Below are 25519 nucleotides of genomic sequence, written 5' to 3' on the forward strand. Positions count from 1 at the left end.
GAGCTGGAAGTCTAACCCTGGTGGTTGTTTGGTTCATGTGCTCAGTTATTTTTTGCTTTAGTTCTTGTTGCTTTTCTGTTAAACGGCATTCAGGTTTTTGAGGTGAAGGCAAAGGGGAGGTTGCCTGGTTTTGATTTTGAAACAGTTCAGCAACAGTGGCATCCTCGATTTCCAACACCTCCTCCTCCACCTGAGCCTGAGCAACTTCTTCAATTGGTGATAATTCTCCTTCCATATCTTGGGCCTGTGTTGCTCTTTGCAGTTCTTCCAGCTCAACTCCTGTGAATACTTTATTTCTTATTATGAATCTTCTCTGGTCTGCTAGCCTTTGTTCTGTTATTTCTGTGTCTGGATGCTTCTCTTTCCAAATTTGGTACATTCTTTTTAAATAACCTCTTCTAGTTGGACTAGACTTGTAATAGCAGATCATTATTTCCTTGTTGGCATTTTTTGTATATATTTTCCGGTTAAGCGACGTTTCTTCCAGTAACTTTGCTGTCTCCAGCCCTGGTTGCTCAACTGAAGATCCTGAGTCCTGTTGTCCACTTGCCACCAGATGTCCAGGGACTATAGCATCTGGCGCGGTCCTTGTTGACCCGGGCGACGACCGATCCAGTATAGATTTATTAAAGTTACGTCTCACCATATTGTTGATGGGAGAGGCACTCTTTGTCTGGCTCCTCTGGTGAGACCTGTCCAGTATGGCTGGACCTCTGGCATAGCTCTCACCTTCATCAGAGCACACAAGCCCCACAACCACGCCAAGGTAGTGCCTCACTGGGGGTATTATTATTATTATTATTATTATTATTATTATTATTATTTTAAAATATTTGTCTATATTGCTTAGGGGCATAGCAAGGTTGGAGTGGGACAAAAAGTGATTATGGGCCCCTGTCCACCCACATCCCCACCTTCTTCTTCGGAGAGGTAGAAAGGGAAGAGCGAAGAGCAAGCTCGAAGCATGGTCTCTGGCCCTTATGTTCCTCATGATCCCATTCTGTGCTATGGCTACTATAACTACAAGGGAACTACGTTCCTTGTTTGCTTTGTTGAGAAGTCTGGTCAGGGAGTAATTTACCAAGGTTGCATACAATTTATTTAACTAGGTATGAGGCTGTAGATGCTCAGCTTGCCCAACAGAGGTGATTTATAGGTACTTACACATGGGCATCTGAGGGGAGCAAGAGGGAGCACTCCCCACCACCACCACCACCACTAAACCAGTCCCATTGAATTCAGTGGGGTTTCCTCTCAGGTAAGTGGGTGTAGGATTGCAGGCTTTGGCTCCCTGCCCCCTGCAAAATGTTCTGTGGATACCCATATCACCACAAATTGAAATTAGTCCTGCTAAATTTAATTTCTCACCTGCACAGGTCCATTTAAAATGTATGCATACTTAAAATGGCCACCATGATTTAGCAGGAAAGAAAATATAGCATTGCAAGTGTTGCCCAAAGCAAACTAGCCTTTAGTCGTCTTGTTGATTACCTGGGCATCTTTAGCAGTTGTTAAATAGCAGGTAGCAGGGGGGGAAAGATGAACCTGGTCCCCCAAAGGAAAGCTTGACACACTATGACAAATGGGAAATAAGCTAAACAGAGTCATTACAGAATCCCTTTGGTAAATTTACAGGAGATGAGGGAAGTTGAAGCCAGATGCTTCCATTAATTAGTGTGTCCAATTTAGATGAACAGATTCTGAAGTTGGGTTTACCAGCACAAATGTAGAAATCATTTTATTGATAAAGAGATTTTCAGATTTCTTTTACAGAAATATGATTTTGTTCATGACAAAACAATATGCTAATTCCCAAACATGTAATGCAAATGTGCTGAATTAGGCATGGAGCAACAGGTTTGGTTCAGCATTTGCTTGTTGATATATTTAATTGCACAGATCATCAAGTGGGTTCTAAATACCCACTTGAAAAACCTGTTCATACTTTAAATATGCTGAACAGGTGTTGCTGCTTGATGTCTGCAGATGGCCATAGTGCCAGACAAGATATCAAAGTGTCAGGCAAGCATATTTTGCTCTAACAGAATGATACTATTTCTCCTTATAGGCTATAATCCAATACAGAGTTAAGCATGCATGAAGCCAATTGAAATTGGCTTTATCTTGGACTGAATTATTAGTATATAATAATTATTATTAATAATTATTAATAAACAACTAACCACCCCTTAACAAATTGTTCTCTGGGCGGCTCACAACAGAGGATTAAAACATACAATAAAAATATTAACAACAATGTATGCTCACAATATTCTGTTTTTTACTTGGAAGTTAACAAAATTAACTCTTAATTCAATGTGGAAATTAATTATGTGCTCTAAATATTTTTAAAAGGTGCGTTTAAAAAGAACAGATCAAACATGTTGGATACAAATCAGCAGCTAGTTATAGAAATTAGCTTTGTGATATGCATAATGTTTGTGCAGAATGTTTATAGACACAGATTTGGTGGAAAAGAGAATGAAAAACTGCAGTGTAATTAGGGCTTTTAAACACAAACAATATCACACAATTAACTCTGATTTGAGGGTAAACATGATTGCACAGGTTTAGTGTTTTGTCAGTTACAGCTGTAATGAGTTTGATCAATCTGTGTTTGAGATTAATGATTTGACATACTTTTCTTCATAATGGAGGGCTTTATTTCCTATTTGTTCTCACTGTGGCACAAAACATTTAGAAACCTTGCAACAAAGCCAATATGATGAAAAGTCTATGATAACCACCATCAGTCACTGTTAACACTTTGGAATTTTAGCTGAGATTGATGTTGAATTGTCAAGATTATAGAATCTTCCTGAAGCCAGAAGGTTAGTTGCAAACAGTCTAAACTTCTCAAAAGTGAACATTTTGAAAATGAAAGTTATAAGTTTATTTATTAACTAGCTGGCCTGGGCGCAGAGCATCTGCGCCTCTAGTTCTCCCTCATTCGTAGCCCCCCTCCCTCATTCTCGGCCCCTCGTTCTCAGCCCTCCCCCTCCTCTTCCCCCCTTCAATGTTTTTTTATCTCTGGCTGGCCACCTGGCCAGCTGCTTTTTCTGGTTGGCCACCACCTTCTCTCCCCCCCCCACCGCTGCCGCTTTCGCTTTCTCTCCCCACCCCCTCAGGCGCTGCTGCCAATTTTGCTCTCCCCACCCACACCCCTGGCCACTGCTGCCACTTTCTCTCCCCACCCGCCTGCCCGCCCATTTGCTGGTGTATCCATTAGCCTTATGTTCCCCACCGCTGCCACTTTCCTCTCCCCCTCCCCTCACTCATGAACTCTCACGAGAGGTGCCACACATGGGATTAGCCATGGGTCCGTCTTAGAGAATTATATATAGAGATGGTACTGTGCTGGGCATGGCCCTATCCATGCCCAGCACAGTACCTCCAGTGACTGTTGCTGGTGTCTATCTTATGTTTCTTTTAGATTGTGAGCCCTTTAGGGGCAGAAATCCATCTTATTTATTTGTTATTTCTCTGTGTAAACTGCCCTGAGCCATTTTGGAAGGGCGGTATAGAAACTGAATGAATGAATGAATGAATGAATAACTACTAGTAAATACAACTTGTATTTTCCCACCCTCTTCCCCCCTGCAAGCCCCATGTATGTGTAGGCTGTCCCATTTTCAGATATCAGTTGCCAGTGAATATTCCCCTACCCCCTTTTGATACCATTTCCACTAGAGTGACTTCTGGCTCACCTGTGCTGGAGCATCAGCTGTTGTTCGGAGACAGAGAGCAGTCCTTTTCAGACCTTCATGTTCCATGTACAGTGTATGCCACCTGTGGAGGGGAGTAAACCCACTATTCCTCACCCCCAACCTCTTCTCTTCAATTAGCTCTTACATTATTTTAATTTAATTTAATTTAATTTAAAGATTTATATGCCACCATTCATTCATTCTAAATGAATTCATAACAGTTTACAACAAAATTCATCTTTTAAAACACAGTAATTATACATATGCCACCCATCAATTTAAAAATTCCCAGGGTAGCTCCCAACAACTGTAAAATAATAAGAAATAAAAGTATATAAACTACCCCTGTATAAACAAACCAGCTGCAACCAATTAAAAAACACAGCAGATTAAAACTAGCTAGTGACATCTGGCTCAGTTGCAGGCAAGCCTCTCTGAAAAGGGCATCCCACATATGTGGGGCACCATGACTGAAAAGGGTCTCTCTACTTGAACACCATCTGCCTTGCTTCAGAAGATGTGAGGTGGTGGAAATGACTTGAAGGAGGGCCTCTGATAAAGATCTTAGTTTTCAGGTTGGTTCATGTGAGAGAAGGAGATCCTTCAGGTACCTGAACTAACATTTACACTTTAAAGGTTTAGCAGCAATGGTGGCATATACACTGTCAGCCAGTGTAGTGGTGTAAGAACTAACAAAATGTGCTCCCTTTAGCCTACCCCAGTTAATAACCTAGCAGCTGTATATTGGAATAAGAATTATTTTGGTGGCCATAGCATCCAGGCTTGTGGTCTCCAGACAGAGAACCACTGCATCCCCATTTAATAGAAATGGTATAATAAAGTAAGAAAGTATAGTTGGATGAGGTGATTGAAAGGGTGGTGGCATCTTAGCTCCAGGCAGTCTTAGAAGAAGCAGATTATCTGGGCTCATTTCAAACAGGCTTTTGGACATGCTGTGGGTTTTAGACAGTCTTGGTTGGACTGTTGGATGATCTTCAATTAGGAATCAACAGGGAGAGTGTGACTCTGTTGATCCTTTGGGATTTCTTGGCAGCTTTCAATACCATTGACCATGGTATCCTCCTGGAGCACCAGAAGGGGTTGGGAGTAGGAGGCATTACTTTGCAGTAGTTCTGCTCCTTTGGTAGGTTCCAGTTGGTGTCACTTGAACATTGTTGCGCTTCAAAACAAGAGCAATTGTATGGGGTCCTGCAGGGCTCCATTCTATCTCTAATGCTTTTTAACACTGCTTTTTAACCAGGGCCAGTTTAAGCTAGTGCGGGGCCTGTAGCATATGTTATAAAGGGGCCCTAAATTTTTTTTAAAATGCACATAAATATTAAAACATAAATTATTTACTTGCATAGTAAAGTAATGCTATTTTTTCATTTGCTATATTTTGGAGTATGGGAGACCAAGCCACAAACTCACACTTACTGCAAAAGTGAACATTTATATACCGTTTTCCGATCAAAATTCTCAAAGTAGTTTACATAGAAAAATAAAGAGTGGATAAATGATTCTCTGTCTCCAAAGGGCTCACACTCTAAAAAGAAAAACGTGGGCCTTCTCTTAAAAGGCACATTTAGCAGAAAAGGGATATTTTATCTAACATGGACCAAATAAAACAGGTAACGTTTTAACTTTAATTCCCAGTTGGAAGCTGGGTGTGCAGGGCCCTCGAAACGCAGGGTCTGTAGCAAATGCTACATTTGCTACTACATTAATCCGCCATAGTTTTTAACATGCTGCTGGGAGAGATCATCGGGGATTTGGTGCAGGGTGTTATCAATATGCTGATGACACCCAAATCTATTTCTCCATGTCAACTTCATCAGGAAATTGCATAAATGCCTGCCTAGAGGTGGTAAAGGGCTGGATGAGGGAGAACAAACTGAGGCTGGATCCAAGCAAGGTGGAGGTACTCATTGTGGGAGGTCGGAATTTAGGAAGTGGCTTAGATCTGCCTCTTATGGATGAGGTTACACTCCCCAAGAAAGAACAGGTACGTAGTCTGCTGCAGTACTTCTGGATCCAAACCTCTCCCTGGTCTCTCAGGTTGAGGCAGTAGCCAGGAGCTTTCTATCAGCTTTGGCTGATACATCAGCTACATCCATTTCTGGAGATCTTAAATATGTTATATGCTGATTACATCAGACTTGACTACTGCAATGTGCTCTACGTTGGGTTGCTTTTGTATGTGGTCCAGAAACTGCAGTTGGTACAGAATACAGCAGCCAGTTTGGTCTCTGGGGTTACCCGAAGAGATCATATTGCACCCATTTTAAAAGAACTGCCAAGAAGTGACTGGGTGAAATACAAAGTGCTGGTTATTACCTACAAAGCCTTGAACAGCTTGTGTCCAAGGTATTTAAAAGAGTGCCTTATTCTTCATGAGCCCCACCACCTAGTAAGATAATCTGGGGAGATCCGGTTGCAGTTGCCAGCAGCTCAGTTGGTGACAACTCGAAACTGGACCTTTTCTACAGTTGCCCCGGAACTTTGGAATGCACTTTCTAACAAAATTAGAGCCTTCCCTTCTCTAGATGTTTTTATGAAGGACCTGAAAAGAAGGACCTGAAAACATACCTGTTTGTTCAGGCTTTTAGTTTATAGTTTTAAAGTTTAAAGTTTTAGTGTTTTTATCTGTATTTTAAACTGTTTTACTTATGTTAATGTTTTAATTGTGTGTTTAGATTATGAACTACCATGGGACTTGTGTATGGGGCGGTATAGAAATGTATAAAATAAAATAATTTTTAAAATAGTGTAAGAGAAATCCAACAGATGCAGTTTCCCCAGTTATATGCTACAAATGCAACTAATGAATTTCTTCCTGATGCATCACTTAGGCAAAGTCCTTCCCCAAAATGCTTCCCCAAAATGCAGACAGTCCTTCTCTGTTGCTGCCCCGAGGCTTTGGAATGTGCTCCCTAGTGAAATAAGAACCTCCCCATCTCTGGCAATTTTTAAAAAGTCTTTAAAGATGCATCTGTTCACCCAGGCTTTTAACTGATACTGTTTTGATTGTTTTTAATGTTGTTTTAGAATATTGTTTTAAACATTTTAAATTGTTGTGTTTTAAATTTCTTGTTTTTGTTTTTAACTAATGTTTTAATGTTGTTTTTATTTTGTTGTAAACTTCCCAGAGACATAGGTTTTGGGCGGTATAAAAATATGTAAAATAAAATAAAATAAATACTATAGAAAATCTCCAGGTAGATATTCAACAGGTGCAACAGCTTCCTTTTTCCATCTGTCAGTGAATCTTTCTCCTCTCTCCATTCTGACTTATGGTAATGCAAGGGCTTTCTTGGTTCTTGGCCTGAATGGAGGAGGGAGGAAGTTGCATCTCTTCATGTCCTTTGTGTCTGCATTTCCTTGCCTGCTAGTGCAGAACCAGAAGATGGGGACCATTTTCTGGTTGTCTCAGAATGTGCTCCCCCCGAATTAGCAACTGGAATTTTGGTGAAGCAGTATGCCTTCTCAAGATCCATCAGGTAGAAATTCATGAGATGCATCTCTTGCCAGTGATTGGGGAAGCTGCACCTGCTGAATTTCCATCCCTACCCAGCTCAGTGTTGAACTGAAAGACCAAGACACAGTGTGGGTGAATGGAGTGCCATTTGTAAAGTCAGCATAATATAGCATACAGAGTATTTACTGCTTATCTGCATGGAAGTTAGCGTGACCACATTAATTTTCAACTTCCACATTTTTTATGAATGAAAACTGTAAGGACTCTTATCTTAAGCTGAAGAGTGTTTAAAATGTTTTAATTTATTGGGCCATCAATATGTATGGCACTGTACAAAGTAAAAGAGGTTAAGGAAAGCAATAGAGGAGGGTTGGGAATGGAAGTAGGATGAAACGAGGAGAAATAAGTGGTTAATTCAATTGCAGGTACACAGGTTTGGTTACAGTAGACAATGGGAACTGGGGGGGGGGGGGTTGTACCAGATACATCCCAGAAAAGGTGGATTTTGAGACACGTTTGAAGGAATTAAGAGGTGGCATAATCTTCTGGTCAGTGATCATAATGAGGAGGAGGAGGAGGAGGAGGCATCATGCGCATGTTCTAGGAGGCATTTCCTGGCGTGAAGGGCAGAAAGAGAAAACAGGCAGAGTCATTTGTTGGAGCGGGACTTTGGGCAGCTGAGGGTGATGAAACAGGAGGAGAGAAGGGATGTATTGGATTATGAGATGTATGGGCAGGGATGTATTGGATTATGAGAGCCTAGTGATAAGGGGCCATGGAGGGCTTTGAAAACAAAGGCTTGGCAATGCATCTAACCAAGTTATGAAAATTATGGGAATTATTTCTCTTAAGTAATCTCAATATTTTTGCAGTTGTAATCCAACACAGTAGTGCAATGGGGTCAATCCATTTGTGTGCCTTTTGCCCCTAAAGATTCTGTTTTAAACATTATTTGGGAGGATGTCACTATTACTAACTCTATTTTCCAGAAACTACATAGGAACAAAGGAAGCTGCCTTCTACTGAGTTAGACCCTTGGTCTATCTTGCCCGGTACTGTCTACACAAACAAAACACAACACAAAATAGGGTGTATTGCTGATCCAAAAAAGAATGTAGATGCCAAAAAGAAAAAGAAAAAAGGCCAGAGGAAGAAACCAGTGTAATAATGTAACATCATGCCTTTGTAACTTTGTAAGAGGAGGTTACATTTTAAGTTGATGTAGATTCACTTTTTAACTTTTCTATTATAAAATCTTTTCTAAAGAGAAAAAAGGTAGGCTTTATACACAGGAGGAACAGTGTACCAATGTATGAATCAAGATAATCAAAGTCTGTAAAAGTGATGTTTTTATGAAGGTACGGGTCACTGGGTCACCTTAAGTGGTGCAGCAGGGAAATGCTTGACTAACAAGCAGAAGGTTGCCGGTTCGAATCCCCGCTGGTATTATATCGGGCAGCAGTGATATAGGAAGATGCTAAATGACATCATCTCATATTGCGTGGTAGGAGGCAATGGTAAACCCATCCTGTATTCTACCAAAAAAAGCCACAGGGCTCTGTGGGTGCCAGGAGTCTAAACAGACTTGACAGCACACTTTACCTTACGGGTCACTGAGGAATACATACATCGAAATGCGTCTGACCCATTGGAAATGACCCACTGAAAAGTACTCTTACACTTTGAAAAGATTTCTTATTGTTTGGTAGAAAGGCATTCAGTCTTCATAAGGATTTTGGCTCACTGTGAGCCTACTTTGATTATTCAGGGACATTTTTATATATTCCTTTATGTGATCTTGTATTGTTGTCTGCAAAGGAATGTTTTAATGGTGTAATTTTAAATGTGTGTAGTTGTTCTATGTAGAACTTGTAAATTATATTAATATACCCATTTTTAGGTACATTCTGAATTTTTGGCAGCCTATTACATTAGTTTCTTGTTCTGGTCTTGGGGGGGGGGCAGGGGGAGCATCTTCTGTCTACACAAACTGACAGCAGCTTCTCCAAAGTTCCAGGCAGGAGTCTCTCTCAGCTCTATCTTGGAGATGCCAGCGAAAGATCCTGGAACCTTCTGCATGCAAGCAGGCAGGTGTCCTTCCCAGAGTAGCCCATTCCTCTGAATGGAATATCTTACAGCACTCACACATGTCTCCCATTCAAATGCAAACCAGGGCAGATCCTGCTTAGCTAAGGGGACAATTCATGCTTGCTACTACAAGAGCAGCTCTCTTGCTATGCAACAATGGGCACTTCTTAGCTGCTGAAAAATACCAAAACTATAAGCCACAGGGTGAAAGAGTAATTACTTAAAAGGAATGTGGTCAAACCACTTGCAGCCCAGTTCTATGGATATTCACCCACTCGGAAGTGAGTCTCACCAAGTTCAGGGGAGTTCCAAGTATATGTGCATAGGATCACAACCTAAGGTGGAAGTTTTCACATGGGAGGACTGGTTTTGGTCTTAAATGTACCAAATGTACTACTCGGAGACTGACACTCGGAGACTGACTGTCGTGTGTGTCTGTTTCAGCTCCTTTCTTTACTGGGCTCTCTTGAGGCTGTTCCCAGATGCAAAGCCCTTGAACTGAAGGATGATTTAAATGTTTGATCTTCTAACATAGTGCATATGCCACGTTATTGATTGAGGGGAAGGGCCCTATAAAAGTATAAAATGGAAAGTCTTCATCTGGTCTGTTTGGGATGTCTAAAATAATTTCCTTGTTTTGTGCCTGTCTTAGAAAATATTGTCAATTACTGCACTAACTCTGAGAAAGTAAGTATTTCTGACTGTGTTAATGAGAGCACCTATTTTAAATAGCCATCAAGTAGATGCAAGGCTTTCAGACACTGTCTGGCTCAGAATCATTTTGTCTTAAAATGTTTTATTGAAGACTACAGGAGCTCTGTATGCAACAAGTTTAATCATGCTGTATATTAAAGACCTTTCAGAGACAGAAAGAATGTTCTCCACTATTCTATAAAAACAAGGTATTTAAGTCCTCTTCAAATCTCAGCAGAAGCTGCTTTTAAAAATCCTCCTTTTTCTATATTTCTGAATATCTAAGGTTATTTAGTTGAGTGGAAGTGTCAGAGCTCGCTATGTGTCTCTTCATCTGGCTCTCTTTCAGGAATAGCCATTCTCTGCAGTTAACTATCCTAACTCCCCAATTGCCAATTATTAACTGCCACCTAGTGATCTTGCATTGATTTCCACCCCCACCCCCATTCATCTGAAGAAATACTTACATATTGACAGTTGGCTTGTTAAAATTCTTTGTTCCAATTAACCAGCAGTCTATATCCCTTGCTGATCTTCAGTTGATGAGATGGACTGAAGTGCTATATGCTAATCTGAAAGTCTGTTTTGCTGTTTAGAAATACTTCTCCAGTCTCTATTACGATTGCCAACTTTCTTATTGATTTTCTCCTGCAGCTTTAACTGTAGAAGTTTCACAGGTGAAGCTTTTTCCTGGCTCAGTGGTAGAGCATCTGCTTTGCATGCAGGAGGTCCCAGGCAGGGATGTGCAAACTGGCTCGACCTCAAGCCGGTTCTCCATTGAGCCGGCCCAGTCCAAAGGCTTGCCATCATCAATTTTATTACAGCCATTGGCCAGCAAAAGTGAAGGCTTGCCTTTGAGCCGAACTGGGCCCGATTCAGCTCGAGGTCCAGCCAAACTCTCCAGGCTGGGACCAGTTTGGGGTTTTTTTATTATTAAATGATGGACTTACCACCTCCAAGGCCTTGGGGGGGGGGGTGCTGCAGCCGAGGGGGAGGGGTCTCTGGCAGTTTTGCCACCCACCACCAGCCTCCCCTGCAGTCTTCCACAGGCCCTTCCAGCCCTCTCCTAGCTTGCAGTGGTGATTTTAGAGACCGCCGTGCATGCACACAGGCCATTTTTGTGGTGGGGTCATGACCACGCAAAGCAATCAGATTATTAGTTAATTAAAATAATAATAATCTGGGGACAGGCCCAAGTAAAAAAATAATCTGGGGACAGGCCCAAGTAAAAAGCATCCCTAGCACACCTGAACAAGGCCCAAATTGGCTCGAAGCCAAGCCGAGGCCTTGTTTGGGGTGCCAAAATTGAACATGCCCGGTTTGGTTTAAGCCCAGTTTGGACTTCAACCAAACCAGGCAAAGGTTTTGTGCACACCCCTAGTCCCAGGTTCAACCACTGACATCTCCAGATAGGGCTGGGAAAGTTTACTTCCTGAAACCTTGGAGAGCTGCTGTCAGTCAGTGTAGACAATACTGAGCTCGATGGACTAAACGGCGTGATGGTATAAGGCAGCTTCCTATGCTAATCAGTGCAATGTGAGGAAGTGTTATGCCTCCACCATATAAGCCCTATTTATACATTAGGTTCAACGATTCTACAAACTGTGCACAACCACTCGGGTAAAGATCTATACACAGGTAAAATTCACATATTAAGTTGAACACGGTACAACATTACACTTCCTATCTGTATCCTGCATTTCAAGGGGCCTGTAGTGAGGTACAGTTTTAAATGAACACAGGTACAACCATTCATGAAAAAACATGTGTGAGTGTACAGCAGGCATCCCCAAACTGCAGCCCTCCAGATGTTGCTGAACTACAACTTCCAACATACCCAGCCACAAAAAAATTGTGTCTAGGAATGCTGGGAGTTGTAGTTCAGCAACATCTGGAGGGCCGCAGTTTGGGGATGCCTGGTGTACAGGCATATCTGAATAGGGCTATGGTTTTGATGATGGTTTGGTCAGTTGATTGACAGAGCTGAGAGATTCATTCATTTTTTTCAGGGAACTTAGTGTGCTTCATACCTTATCTTCAGGAAACCTTTTCCATATTGATTTGTCTGTTGAGGAACCCTTGCATGTGTGCTATGGAAACCTGAATGCTGCAAAGAATTCTGGGTCATGATAGGCACACACTCCATTTGCATGAAATGCCAGCAGGCCAGCCAAGCTTTTGGCTTACAGTTCCTAGAAAGCATCAATTCCCCTTTGGGTTGAATTAAGAGATCGTTCTATCTCCTTGTAGTAAATACTACATGACACTTCACTAGGCTTAATCATACGACACAGTCTCCATATGAGTGACATGCTTAAACATTGGTATTGATTCCCAAAATCCAATGATCACATGTGGAAAATCATGTAATCCAGCCGCAAGTTGGATATGAAAACCAAATTCATTGGTTTTCAAATTCATTGTGCATTTATAGGAAGAGTGTAAATTCCAAATCTGTGCAAAGGCTAGGCTACTTTATTACAATTAATGTTAACAGAAGTTGTATTTTAGCTGTACTATGGTTGGAATACAATGAACTTCGCATTGCTATTAGATGGTTCAGTAGAACTGTTGTATTGTTTCAGTTATCTATGGGTCCAAGACCGACTTTCTAGGGCAGCTGCTGAAGGCTCAGTCCCAGGGGCAGATCTATAATTGAGCAATCTCATGTGCTCTGCCACACAGGCCACTGGGTAGTGGGGGACCACCACACTCACCTGCCACTGGCCTCCATGATGGCCTCCGCACTCGCCGCTGTCTGCCTCCCTCACCCACCACTGGATTCTGCACCTGTCCCCCACCTCCCTCCAATCATATTATGTTGCAACAGTATAATGGGAGGCCGGTGGGGACAAGCAATGCCAGCAGTGAGCCACCATGGGGGAAAGCAGTGGGTGTGCGGAGGGCAGGTGGTGGTGGGCTGGTAGCTGCCGCAAATCCAGAAGCAGGTGGGCAGCAAAAAATCTAGACATGGGCTGTCACCAACATTGCTACTCTAGTGCCGGGTCTTCAAGTGTTTTCATTGTTTTAGACACACACAGCAGTGTGGGAGGATCCGTACCTCCTGCAATTTGCTGCACAGAAAGTTGTGTGTCTATTTTTATTAAGAAGGCCAAGGCTACAATCCCATATGTGCTTACTCAAGAGCAAACCCTCTCAATTCAGATGAGCTTCAGAGTAAGGTGACACAGTGACATGCCCAGTAACTACATGCCTGATAACTTTTATCCAGACGTTGGATCCTTCCCAAGGACCTGGGATGCCTGAATTTTATTATCAATATGGTAGTTCTTATAGCTATCACCACAAAATGTAGGCTATTCTCAGTAAAGTTGTTTTTTGTAGTTGGCTGGTGGTGATTTCTGTGGCCCCTATGGTGTTGAGGTGCTCTTCAAGTTGTTTTGGAATTGCACCTAGGGCACCAACTACTGAGATTATTTTGGTCGTCTTCTGCCACAGCCTTTCAATTTTGGTTTGTAGATCTTTATATTTTGTGATTTTTTCTATTTCTTATTCTTCTATTCTGCTGTCACCTGGTAATAATCACCTGTTGATTATTTTGACTTGTTTTTCTTTCTTTTCGAAATAAATAAATAATATCTGGTTATATCTGGTGTATTGTGTGGCAAATATTTATCTATTTGTGGTCAAAAGTCCCATTATATTTTTACAACTTCATTTTCTACAACTTCTTCAGTTTTGTGGTCCCACCAATTTTTGGCTGCAGGTAGCTTGTATTTTTTGCAGATGTTCCAGTGTGTATCATCCCTGCTACCTTGTCATGCCTTTGTTTGTAGTCAGTCTGTGCGATCTTTTTACAACAGCTGATTAGGTGGTCCACGGTTTCACCTGCTTCTTTACAGAGGCAGTGCTTGCTATTTGTTGTTGATTTTTCTACTTTTGCTCTTATTGTATTTGATATTATATTATTATTATTATTATTATTATTAATTCAGTTTCTATACTGCCCTTCCAAAAATGGCTCAGGGTGGTTTACACAGAGAAATAATAATAATAATAATAATAATAATAATAATAATAATAATAATAATAATATTTGTTGTTGTTGTTGTTGTTGTTATAGTTATTAGTGCCTGTTCTTGTGCAGCCAGTATTAAACTATCTGTTTCTTTCTTCAAGTTGCCATTCTTAAGCCACTGCCAGGTCTGGGTGATGTTTGATTTTCCGGTTATATCATGCAAATATTGACTATGCAGTGGCTTGTTCTTCCATTTTTCTGCTCGGTTCTCTTTCTTGTAGGCCTGCTTTGTTTCATTGGTGTTTAATAATTTCTCATTGTTGACCATTTTAAGTGCATCGTCTTCACTGTCCTTTATATATTCTTCAAGGCCTCTTTTCTCCTCCACTACTGTTTGATGGACTTGCAGCATTCCTCTTCCACCTGAGCTGCAGGGGAGGTATAGCCTATCTACATCACTGTGGGGTTGCAGTGAATTATGATTATATCATTGCCACCTAAGCAGATCTAAAATAACTTGGCCTGATTGTCTACGAATGGGTTAATTGCAGTTCCTACATAACCAGGTATGTGGGTTTTTTTAATCCCTCTGTTACTGTGTGAACGTAACATCATCTGACATTTACTAATCTCTGAAAATTAGCACAGCCTAGCTTTCTTCCTTGGTACAGATGGGAACCTTTTGAGCCTTGCTGAAATCAAGCAAACATCCCAACATGTTCTTAGCTGCTTTTTTGAAAAAGGGGCTTATTTTAAGAAAGTGGGGCTGGATTTGCATTTAAACCTGTTCTTTTTAGAAGTACTACTATATTGGCTGTTATATATAGTGTGCTATTACCTTAGTGCTTAAATATGTTCAGGGTGTTGCAAACAGGGATCTCTCATTTTTATCTTCACAACAGCCCTGTGAGGTAGATTAGGCTGAGAGAGAGAGATGATTGACTCACAGTGGCATATGATTCCATGGAATACATATCAGTGTTTGCAATTATGTCAGCTTTATTCATTCTCTTCCTTTCTCTCTCCTGCCACTTATTGTTTTTGGAAAGAGGCAATGAGAATTCACAACAGCAGTAATTGTGTTGTGAAAACTGTGTCATTGCCATTACTGCTGATGTGAATTGTAATGCCACATCTTCCAACATTTTGCAGATGAAAATGGGGACATCTTTTCACAGATTGACAAGCAGTGCTTGATTTCCATCCTACACACACACACACACACCCCAACCACTTCTGGCCTCATAAAGTAAAGTAAAGTGTGCCGTCAAGTTGATTTCGACTCCTGGAGCCCACAGAGTGGTTTTCTTTTGATACAATACAGGAGGGGTTTACCTCTGCCTCCTCTTGCGCAGTATGAGGTGATTCCTTTCAGCATCTTCCTATATCGCTGCTGCCTGATATAGGTGTTTCCCATAGTCTGGAAAACATACCAGCGGGGATTCAAACGGGCAAACTCTTGCTCTTCTGCTTGTTATTCAAGCATTTCCCTGCTTCATACACATTGCTAGAATTATATTATATCTGCTGCAGGGGCATCGCTGTAATTAAATAAGGGGGGACAAATGTCCCTAGGCCTTGAGGGAGGGGGGCACTGCCTGGGGAAACAGCCCAGTCTCCCCTCCCACTTCCTACCTTGAGCCAATGGCAGGCTGCTGGCTTCTGATTGGAGTGTGGAGAGTGTGTGATATTATTTGCATAGCAATGAGATAAAAGGCATGCTGAGAATATTTTGTTTTCCACCATGGCCATATAGTTCTTCTACAGCAGATTCACAGCAGGGGTGAGAAGGTGGCAGGGACCCATCTTCACTTCTTGTCCAAGAGCCCATTGCAACCTCGCTACACCTGTGAGCTACTGTATTAATTTAGTTCTGAGTAACCAGGCACATGATTTGGATGTACCCGTTATTGGTGGGAGAGCACCCTAATGGGGATAATGTTGGACATGGACCTTGGAGACCAGGATTTTAAAAATGGCTATTCAGGCAGATTCAAATCTGGAGCATACTGTGGCTACCCCAGGAAAGTTGGCCTTGCCTTCGTTTCGGGGCTCGTTTCAAGTCAAGCCCATGTATCGTATGCCTTTTTTGTTGGGGTTGAAATATGTTTGTTTATTTAAAATTTTAATAACACTTTTTGACTAAAAGTACTCAAAGTGGTATTTTGTATGGTTTGTTTGCCATTGGTTTCTTTTAAATGCACTTTTTGACAAGATAATTCTTCTGTTTGTTTGCAAAAAGGTGTACTTGTCTGAGAGGGAAGTATTTAGCATGCTTATTTCTCTTTACTTCCTTAGATCCAAGTTATATTGTTTGTAGAGTATTCTAAAAGTTAACCAATCATGGCAAAAAACCTTTTTTAAATCCACAGAATTCAGGGGAGGGTATTGGAAGTATACTATTTAAGTGCAACTAAAATGTTTGAGGCAGTTAAGATGATCCATAGAGAGTGTAATTGTGACATGTAATTTGAGTCTGCCTTAATATTCTGTTAATTTTAAGCTTTGATGTTACTGACTGTTAATGTGTTACAGCCCCTTTAAACAAACCAAGTGGAATTCTGGAAAGTTAACATTGCTTTTAAATTTTACATTGTTTTTAATGTTTTAATTTGTGTTGTTTTATTGTAAACTGCCCAGAGAAGTGAGTTTTGGGTGTAAGATATTTAAATATGTTTAAATTAATAAATAAAGGGAGGAAAGCCAACTCCATGGCAGTTGTGTTGGAGTGTTGAGTGCAAGTGAGGAGAGAGGAGAGCTGGTCCTGTGGTAGCAAGCATGACTTGTCCCCTTAGCTAAGCAGGGTCTGCTCTGGTTGCATCTGAATGGGAGACTTGATGTGTGAGCACTGGAAGACATGCCCCTTAAGGGATGGAGCTGTTCTGGGAAGAGCAGAAGGCTCCAAGTTCCCTCCCTGGCATCTCCAAGATAGGGCTGAGAGAGATTCCTGCCTGCACCCTTAGAGAAGCCGTTGCCAGTCTGTGTAGACAATACTGAGCTAGATGGACCTATGGTCTGACTCAGAATATGCAGCTTCCTATGTTCCTAAGTGGGAGTCTATTCAGACTCATTTTGGGTGTTCTTGATATTTTTAAAAAACATTTCAGTTTCTCAAATCTCCCTGCTCTGGAGTTTAATACAGCGGCAGCATTGTCAGAAAGTATAAGCATCACTTTTGACATGATTTGTTTCAGTTTAAGGGGTGGTGTCAGACTTGGCACCTTGCCATGCATGCAGTCATAGTAACAAATGGTATTCTTTTCAAGACCATTTAAGCAAGTACTCTTGACAAATCCCTCCTGAGTCAGGTGGTTCAGCAGGGTTGAGAAGGTCAGGTGGGTGGAGTTTGAGGAGTGGGGCAGGGGGAGATCAGCCTACACTGATTTGTTTTCTTGGTTTTTTAAAACCCGAAATGTCTGTGGTTTAAGCAAGCTCTTGTTCTTTAAATAGAAGCTGCCATGTTCAATATTAAAAGCCCTGGGGGGGTGGGGAGAAGAAAAGAAAAAACTTAGGACAAATCAATACTCCAAGTTGTGGGCATCCATTACCCCATTGTGGCTGTGTGGCTCTGCTCTGGGGTCAGGCAGCACTTGAATCAGAGGGGAGGCAGGACCCTCAGTCTTAGCTGCTATTTTGAGAAGGCTATGGGGCATGATATACCTAAATTGGGGAGGGGGGCAATGGGGTGGAGCTTGCAGGTTTCATTAAGGGCCGCTCCTACCTATTAGCCAATAATTCAAGCACAGAGGCTGGGTAGTAATTAACTTTACATATTCCAGAAGTAAATGTTTTGCAATATAAGAGCAATTTGCATCCAGAAAGAAATGGTTCTTTGGTGGTTCAGAATTGGAGAAATCCATAAACAACCCAAAGCAGAAAATAAGAATGCATGTATTGTATATACATAGCAAATAAGTATGAAATATGCAGTAGGCTACTAGATGGCACTATTGCTCACCATAGTTGCAGCAACGTCTGCATTTCCTTGTCAAAGATAAAATACTCTGTCTTCAGCTGATACCTGGACTTGGATCTCTAGGAATCCTCTATATTAGTATGCCAGGAAAGAAAAAAGGGAGATAAGCTTAGCGTTGGTTTAATATTGAGAGGATTATGTATAATTCAAAAATATACACAGTACAAAAAGTAGACTGACGACAGAGAGCTAAAGGAAACCAAATTTAAGATGAACTTTTCGTCTTATGCCTTCATCAGTATTATATATATAATTTCAAACAAAGCAATACTATGTTATGAATATACTTACTGTTGTGCAGCCAACTGTCTGGGGATAGTGCACTCAAGTGTACATGTTCAAAAACTATTGGAGGTGTACTACTTTATATTAATAATAATACTGATTGGAGAACCATTACAAAATCTAAATGCTAAACCCCAGTTCAAGCTGGTTTTAAAGCATTAAAGAGATTCCTTGTCATATTTGTTATTCTGAAAAATGTCTTGGAAACATTCTTGTCAGCTAGCCGTTCCAATTCATTATAGATTTTGGACTGAAGCCATGGTGCAGTAAGCAATGGCAATTATATGAAAAACACTTTATGACTTGTGCATATCAGTTTCCGAGACACCTGACAAGTAAATAAAGCAGTGGCGTCACCAGACGGAGGGGGGATATTCAGAACACATACTTGCTCAGCTCATATTCTTAAACGTAGTCCAAACTGAATCTTATCTTCTCCCCCACCTCATTTTTCCAGGTTGGATCCTTATTTAAGCAAGAGAAAAACTCCCTGGTCCTTACCTGTTGCTCCTGGTACTTACCTGGCCTGGTAACAGCAGCACTATCAACGGCAGGTGAGGAGAAATGTAATTTCCCAAGGCACCCAAATCCTGAAAATGTAATTTCCCAAGGACCCAAATCCTATCTCTCTCAGGGTTTTTTATAGGGATGTGCACAAATCAAGATTTGTGCACTGATTCGAAGCACAGCCCGGATACCATTAAGAGGAGGAGAGCAGGTCTGTACCTGCTCCTTCGCCGCTCCACACGGCTTTCTGTTTCAGCAGTGTTTCCCGCAGCACCCCTCATGCAGCCTCCGCGCATGCATGTCTGCTGACCACACAAATAGCTGCCGCGTCCTCCTATCTACTTCTCAGTGCCTGGACCAATATGAAACAAATTTGGTACAGTTGTGGGGACACCTCAATGACCTAATTTGTGATGATGTCATCCACTCCAGTTCAAGATAGCGAATGTGTATACGTTTGAGGCGCCTAACCAATTTGAACCAAATGCCTAACCGATTTGAACTAAATTTGGTATAGTTGTAGGGACACATAGGGACACCTCAAGCACATAGTTTGTAATGATACCATCCACCCCAATTCAAGATGCAAGTGGGTTAACTTGTGAACTGCCTAACCAATTTGGACCAAATTTAGTCCAGTTCTAGGGATAGTGAAAAGAAAGTAGGCAGATCAATTCTTACTAGAACAACTTGTCATTAAATAAGGAGCTTCTCGGTTTAAGTGCTTCCACTGATGTGTGTGATGATGTGGGAACACATGGCCCTCAATGTATTGAACTCTAATGAGAACACAGTGGTTGTACAGTATAGCCCTGTTCAAGAATACAGGCAAAGATGGATGCTGTATCCCAGTATAGCATCAATAACAGTGTGCCTGTAAGTACATCCCCAACACTGACATGCTTTGAATACCCCTCTCCCTGCTCACCATGAGGACCGTATTTGTCTGAAGAGTATGTCTCTTCAGACAACAACTGTCCTCAAGGTGAGCCGGGCGGGGAGGGCACATGCTTTCAAACCATGTTAGTGCTTCATAGAACAGGGAATTGCCTCCATAAAGTGAGCATTAGAATGTCCTTAGCCCAAGAATGAAGGAATCCAGACTGTCTATACACACACACACACACACACACACACAAACACCCCAAATCAACTAATAAGGTGTGTGGGGGGGAGAGATAAATCCTGAATTTAGGCATTCATTACTTATAAATCGTGGCTGGGAATCTCAATGTCAATTGTTGCAATAGAGCACTTCTGGCCTCCAGCTAAACTTTGGCAATCCATAACATAGTTGCCTTGTCAAGCACCCAAATTGCTGGGAGATATCTCAAAATTATTCAGGGTGAGTTCAGCTTTGGAGAGAATACTGGAGGCTTATAGTGCCTTTTAAACATCTGTTTATTTACAAATGTACAGACCGAGCACATAGGAAGCAAGCAAGCAGTTCTAGTGTCCCAAGCAACACTGATACATCTCCCCAATGTCTTCAAAATTAATTTCAGTAGCCAAAAACCTCTGCAACTTTCCCTAGCCAATTTCAGACACTGCTTTCCCCCTCTCTATTGTCCACTCCACATCCAAAACTTAATAATAAGTATCTGTTTCATCAGCCCTCCACCCATACAGGTGGGGTGTGACACAAATTTCAGTGGCCTGGAATAGCCCACCTGCCATGGAAGGCCATTAATCTGGATAATATTTCAACCTCAAGTACAGGTTAAACACATCAGGCATTTTGCATAAGCAATGAGCATATTTACAACAGTATATGCTGCAAAAAAATAACACAAACTCCTTCCTGAAGTCTTGCTTATTTACCAGTGCAGCAGCTCATGGGATTGGATTGAAAGGCCAAATACTGTATCCCTTTCTTTCTGCAGTTATTGTGACCTTGTGTTGTATGCTCCTTTACAGCTCCTTTTAGAAGCCCTTTAGATAGTAAGAAGCCCCATTGAGCTCTAGTGGCAAAGTATAATTACCTCCAACAGAGGACCAATAGGTTAAATAATGCAGTGCAGCCCCAAACCATGGCAGAAAATGCAGTCTGGAAAAAGAAAGAGGTTATCAAATCAAGACACCAGGTCAAATTCAGATAGCATATTTGTAACTCCTGCTGCATACGCAGCTTTTCCCCAGAGAGAACGGCAATGCTCCCCAGTTTCTAAACTGGTTAGGCAGTCAACCTAAAAATGCTTGCCATCTGACTTCCTTTCCTTTCCACTTTGCCTAACCATTTTAATCTCTTTCCTTCCTTATTACTGGTTAAGGTGTAAAGCCAGCCTGTTGTTGAAATAGCTACCAACTACATAGCTGATCAACTCTTTTGGACTACCAAAAGGTAGGGCTGACATATGTGAAAGAGGACAGGTCTCCTGCACCTTTAAGAGATGCAAAGAAGAGGGGAATTTCAGAAGGTGCTGCTTGTTATGCAGGGGAAAGAAAAGCTGTACCTGCTGAACTTCCCTCTTCTGTGCATCTCTTAAAGGTGCAGGAAACCTGTCATCTTTTCCATATGGTAGCCCTAATAATTTTTTCTCTTATGGGCATTGTGTGTGTTTGTTTTAAATCAAGTAGTACTTGTGTTAGACCAGGGCTGCACAACATCCGCCCTTCTGCACATGTTGGACTACAACTCCCACCATCCCTGACTATTGGTCACTGTGGCTGAAGGTGATGGAAGTTGTTGTCCAAAAACAGCAGGAGAGCTGTGAGTGGAATTGTCATTTTAAATGAAATGAAACCATGTGTTCTCTGGTCCTGTCGTGTGATATACAAACTCTTGTTCCAGAGAGAGATAATGGGTCCCTAGTGTGATGTTCTGAGTTTTCTTGACAGAGCTACTGCCATTTTAAAGCAGACAACTTTTGTTTTGGAAGCCTGCAAAGCAGACAGCCCTAACAGTTATATCTCCATTTTCTTTTTTATCACCTAGACAACCAAATTGGCTCCTCTCACTCTTCATCCTGCCTAGTAATTGCAACCCTTTCATCCTTAAGCATTTGAAATGCTCTAGGAGGATTTTCTAGTTCCTAACCAGATGAGTCCAAAAGTTTCAGAACTGGATATTCTTTCTGCAACCATTAGTTTGAATTAGCATTGGATATATAAACCTCATCCTAAGATGTCCCTGATTGGCCATTCAAAAGTCCTGCCTCTTCCCCTCCCTCGATTTGTTAGATACCAATTGGACCAAGTCACAAGAGGTGAGTGGTCACCAATAATGAAGACTTCTTCCTATTAAAGAGCAATACTTTAATTTCTTTCAAGACTGAATATGAGCTCTGTTCATATTCACAACTCCTCTGGACCACAAAGGTTAGACAGGGTCAGACTTTTGCACTGATCCAGGGCCGTCTTCTCCATTATGGTTGAACGTATGCTCTGCTAAACCTAGAATTCTTTAGGGTCCAATAGGACCAGATTAATAGTTTCTTTTAATTTTTATTTTTGCTTGTTTCTTTGTTGTAAACCAGTTTTATAAGAGTTTTACATTCGTGCTCTAATGGTATTGGTTTTGCACGCAAAGAGCGGCAAACCAATACTGCTTACATGCTTTCTTAGAATGCAATGATTCGCGGAGGGAACACAAAATACCCTCAGGCAGGCAGAGTAGCCCCGAGCTTTTAAGCAGTTCTTCCCCATGGCTTGTATGTATTCAATAATCCAAAAACCTGCAATTTAAGATGAGAACTAATATGCTTTAAATTTTCGTCTGTGCTCTAAAATGTGTGAAAATTTCAAGGTAAAGTCTTAACTTCCATGCCATATAAGTTGTAAAGACTTTGTACAGTGCCTTGCAGAGATGCATCAGACAGAAATGCATCAGGGGCATCTCTAGAAAATGATTGGGAGGCTGCACTGGTTGAATTTCTACCCGGATGCATCCCTCTCCAGTCCAATGTTCAGCTGAAAGACGAAGGCAAAGTATGAGTACATGGAACCTCATTTCTAAAGCTAACATAATATATGAGATCATACAAAGTCTGTACAGATCATATGTCACAGAGGTTAAGATTATTATTATTATTACATTTATATCCCGCTCTTCCTCCAAGGAGCCCAGAGCGGTGTACTACATACTTGAGTTTCAGATTCACAACAACCCTGTGAAGTAGGTTAGGCTGAAAGATGTGTGACTGGCCCAGAGTCACCCAGCTAGTTTCATGGCTGAATGGGGATTTGAACTCAGGTCTTCCTGGTCCTAGTCCAGCACTCTAACCACTACACCACGCTGGCACCTTAACTCTCATCTTAAACCAAAGCCTTTTGGATGACTGAATTCCCAAGCTTTTAAAACAGGAAAATCTGGTTTGGCACTGTGGGAAAGAGAAATGAAATAATGGCTCTTAACCATGCTGGCTAAGTGGAGCCTCCATATTAAAGGCAAGAGAAAATTAATGTTCAAAAGCAAAACTGTAGTTGCTCATAGGGGGCAGTGTACCTCTGATATAGAACCTCCATGCTCAAAGGCAGTCTGCCATCACCCTGTGTGCCTTTACAAGGCTCCCGATACCTTGCTGCCACCTCGTGTTCCTTTGTAAGTCCATTTGCCACCCCACAGCCTCTTCAAGTTTCCTCACATATCCATTTGTCACCTCACTACAGCCTTGCATGCCTTCACAAGGCCCACCACTGCCTTGAGTTCCTTCACAAGTCCATTTGTCACTTTACTGCGGTCTCGTGTTCACTCTCTGCGGTCACAGTGAATGTGCTTCTCTGCTTTGTGTAGCCACCTTGCCACCGCCTCAGGGGAGGGGAAAACCAAAAGCCCATAAAATGAATGGGAGAGGAATGGGTCCATTTAACTATAGAAGGTCCTCCTACATCAGAACCAGAAAATAGCTCTCAAGAATTTGTCAGGATTTGCCCCTCCCAACTCTGGCTTCGGAATGCTCAGTGGGCTAAATCACTGATCTGCAGCCTTAGTTGATTTTACCCTATTATTATGGGGACTTTAGAGGTTAGTAACTCTGAAAATACTGGATGCCCCCCCCAAAAACAAACAAACAACAACAACAGTTTATGCTGCAGTTTATGCTGCAGCATATACCTATACTTAAAATAGATATAAAAAGAATTAAGATGTGTTATCTGGTGGCAAAAAAATGGTAGTAGTTTTCTGGAGTTTAAGGATCGATTTTTAAACTGCCATATCTCAGCCATTTTACATCTGATCTGCATAAGATTTTGAGGGGTGGTGTCACTTATCACCTAGCTGGTGTCTTCAAATGTTCAGCCAGATTGGAGAGACTGTTTCAATGTTATGACTAATAGAATGTTCAGGGATTGCAAGGGTAGAATGTTGAAACTGTTAGAGGTTGTTGATTTTTACCCACAATAGGTAAAACAGCAGAGCACTAAGGAATGAGCACACACTCCAGTTACAGAGTAGGTTGCAAAGGATGGTTTGGATATTGCCGCTATTTAGAGAAAACACATGGAGATCCTTGTATGACTAAACATGTATTGGTTAAATACACTTAGATAGGAAAGACCTATATCTAATCTAAAGGACTACATAGTGGATAGGTAAGGAGAAAGATGTTTCCATCTGCTCTCTAGGAGGAAAGGAAGGATTGTGACTCAACACAGGAAGTGCTGCAGAGTCAGTTCAGGGGTCATAGACAGAGGCGTAACTAGGGAAAACGGTGCCCAGGGCAAGCACTGAAATGGCGCCCCCCGCGCCCCCCCAACATACTACATTATACTTAGGTTTTTCCTCACAAGTGCCCTCCGCCGCCGCCAAGCCAGGCCACTGACTGGCCGCCAGGCGCCAGCAAAGCAATGGGGGGGGGCGTGGGCGGCGCGGAAGGAACTGCTCGTGGGGGAGGGGGCACCGACACGCTCCCTTGACTGCTGCAGCACTGCTGCACTGAGCAGGAAACATTTGTATTAACAAAAAAAATTTTTTTTAAGTAAAAAAAATTTTTTTGTCATGCCGGCGCCCCCCACGTGACCAGAAAAGACGGCGCCTGGGGCACGTGCCCCCCCTGCCCCCCTATAGTTACGCCTCTGGTCATAGAGTAGGGACAGATAGGGAGACCCTGACTCACTGTCTCTACTCTCAATGCCCCTAGTGGTCATTGGACAGTTGGTGCAAAAGGTCGATGCACTGGAAGTTCATCTCCAACAGAAACAACTCCTCATCTTAACTATACTGGCAGTCAGTTTTGGATCATCAAAGTGGCCTTAGTGAACAAATTGATGGTGGCAGTTGTTCAGTACTAGCCCTGGCTAATGTTAGACTTAAATTGTGAAATGCACTTGGACTGAGTGTTTTACACCTAACAAAACTGGAAGTTCGTGCACTGAGTGTTTAAAACCTTATCCCTAGAACTTAAGGATATATATTTATTGTACGCATTAATAATCTGGCATTAAAAAAAAAAAAAACTAGGGATGTATCCAAAGTTCCCTTCAGACTCCCCAACCCCTTCCCAAATCAGCTTTCCAATCTGCCTTGTCCTGGTTACAGCACAATGGTACCAAATACATTTGCTTTTCTTCCATTCTTCCAGGTACCACAAGCTTTTTTGTTAAGACAGGAAGGACTTGCTAGCAGTTGCAGCCAGCCGAAGTGCCTTCAATTATGTCAGTTAAAGCTTAAAATGTAAAAGAGGAAGAAGAGAGCAAAACAGATCAGTAGGTTTCACTTTTTGCTAATGAGAGCTGTAATCATTGTAAGCAAAGAAACAACCTTTAGTAATGTAGTCTTCACATGCTCAGATGCATTGTCAGAAAGAAACTTCCCCATTTAGGTACCAACAATGCATCTCTATCTCTCCCTCCCTCCCCCCCCCCCC

At 41.8% G+C, this 25519-nt stretch overlaps 1 long non-coding RNA gene across 1 annotated transcript in view; it reads left to right on the plus strand.

The window, feature by feature from the left end:
- Positions 1-25519, plus strand: part of LOC128325883 (uncharacterized) — a 48481-nt gene that overhangs the window by 13141 nt on the left and 9821 nt on the right. Inside the window, exon 2 of the long non-coding RNA XR_008307705.1 lies at positions 18664-18760. This is a non-coding gene — a long non-coding RNA (uncharacterized LOC128325883). The remainder of the gene's footprint in view (positions 1-18663; positions 18761-25519) is intronic.

This window comes from Hemicordylus capensis, chromosome 5 (genome assembly GCF_027244095.1).
Source record: "Hemicordylus capensis ecotype Gifberg chromosome 5, rHemCap1.1.pri, whole genome shotgun sequence".
In the NCBI taxonomy this organism is placed as follows: domain Eukaryota; kingdom Metazoa; phylum Chordata; class Lepidosauria; order Squamata; family Cordylidae; genus Hemicordylus; species Hemicordylus capensis.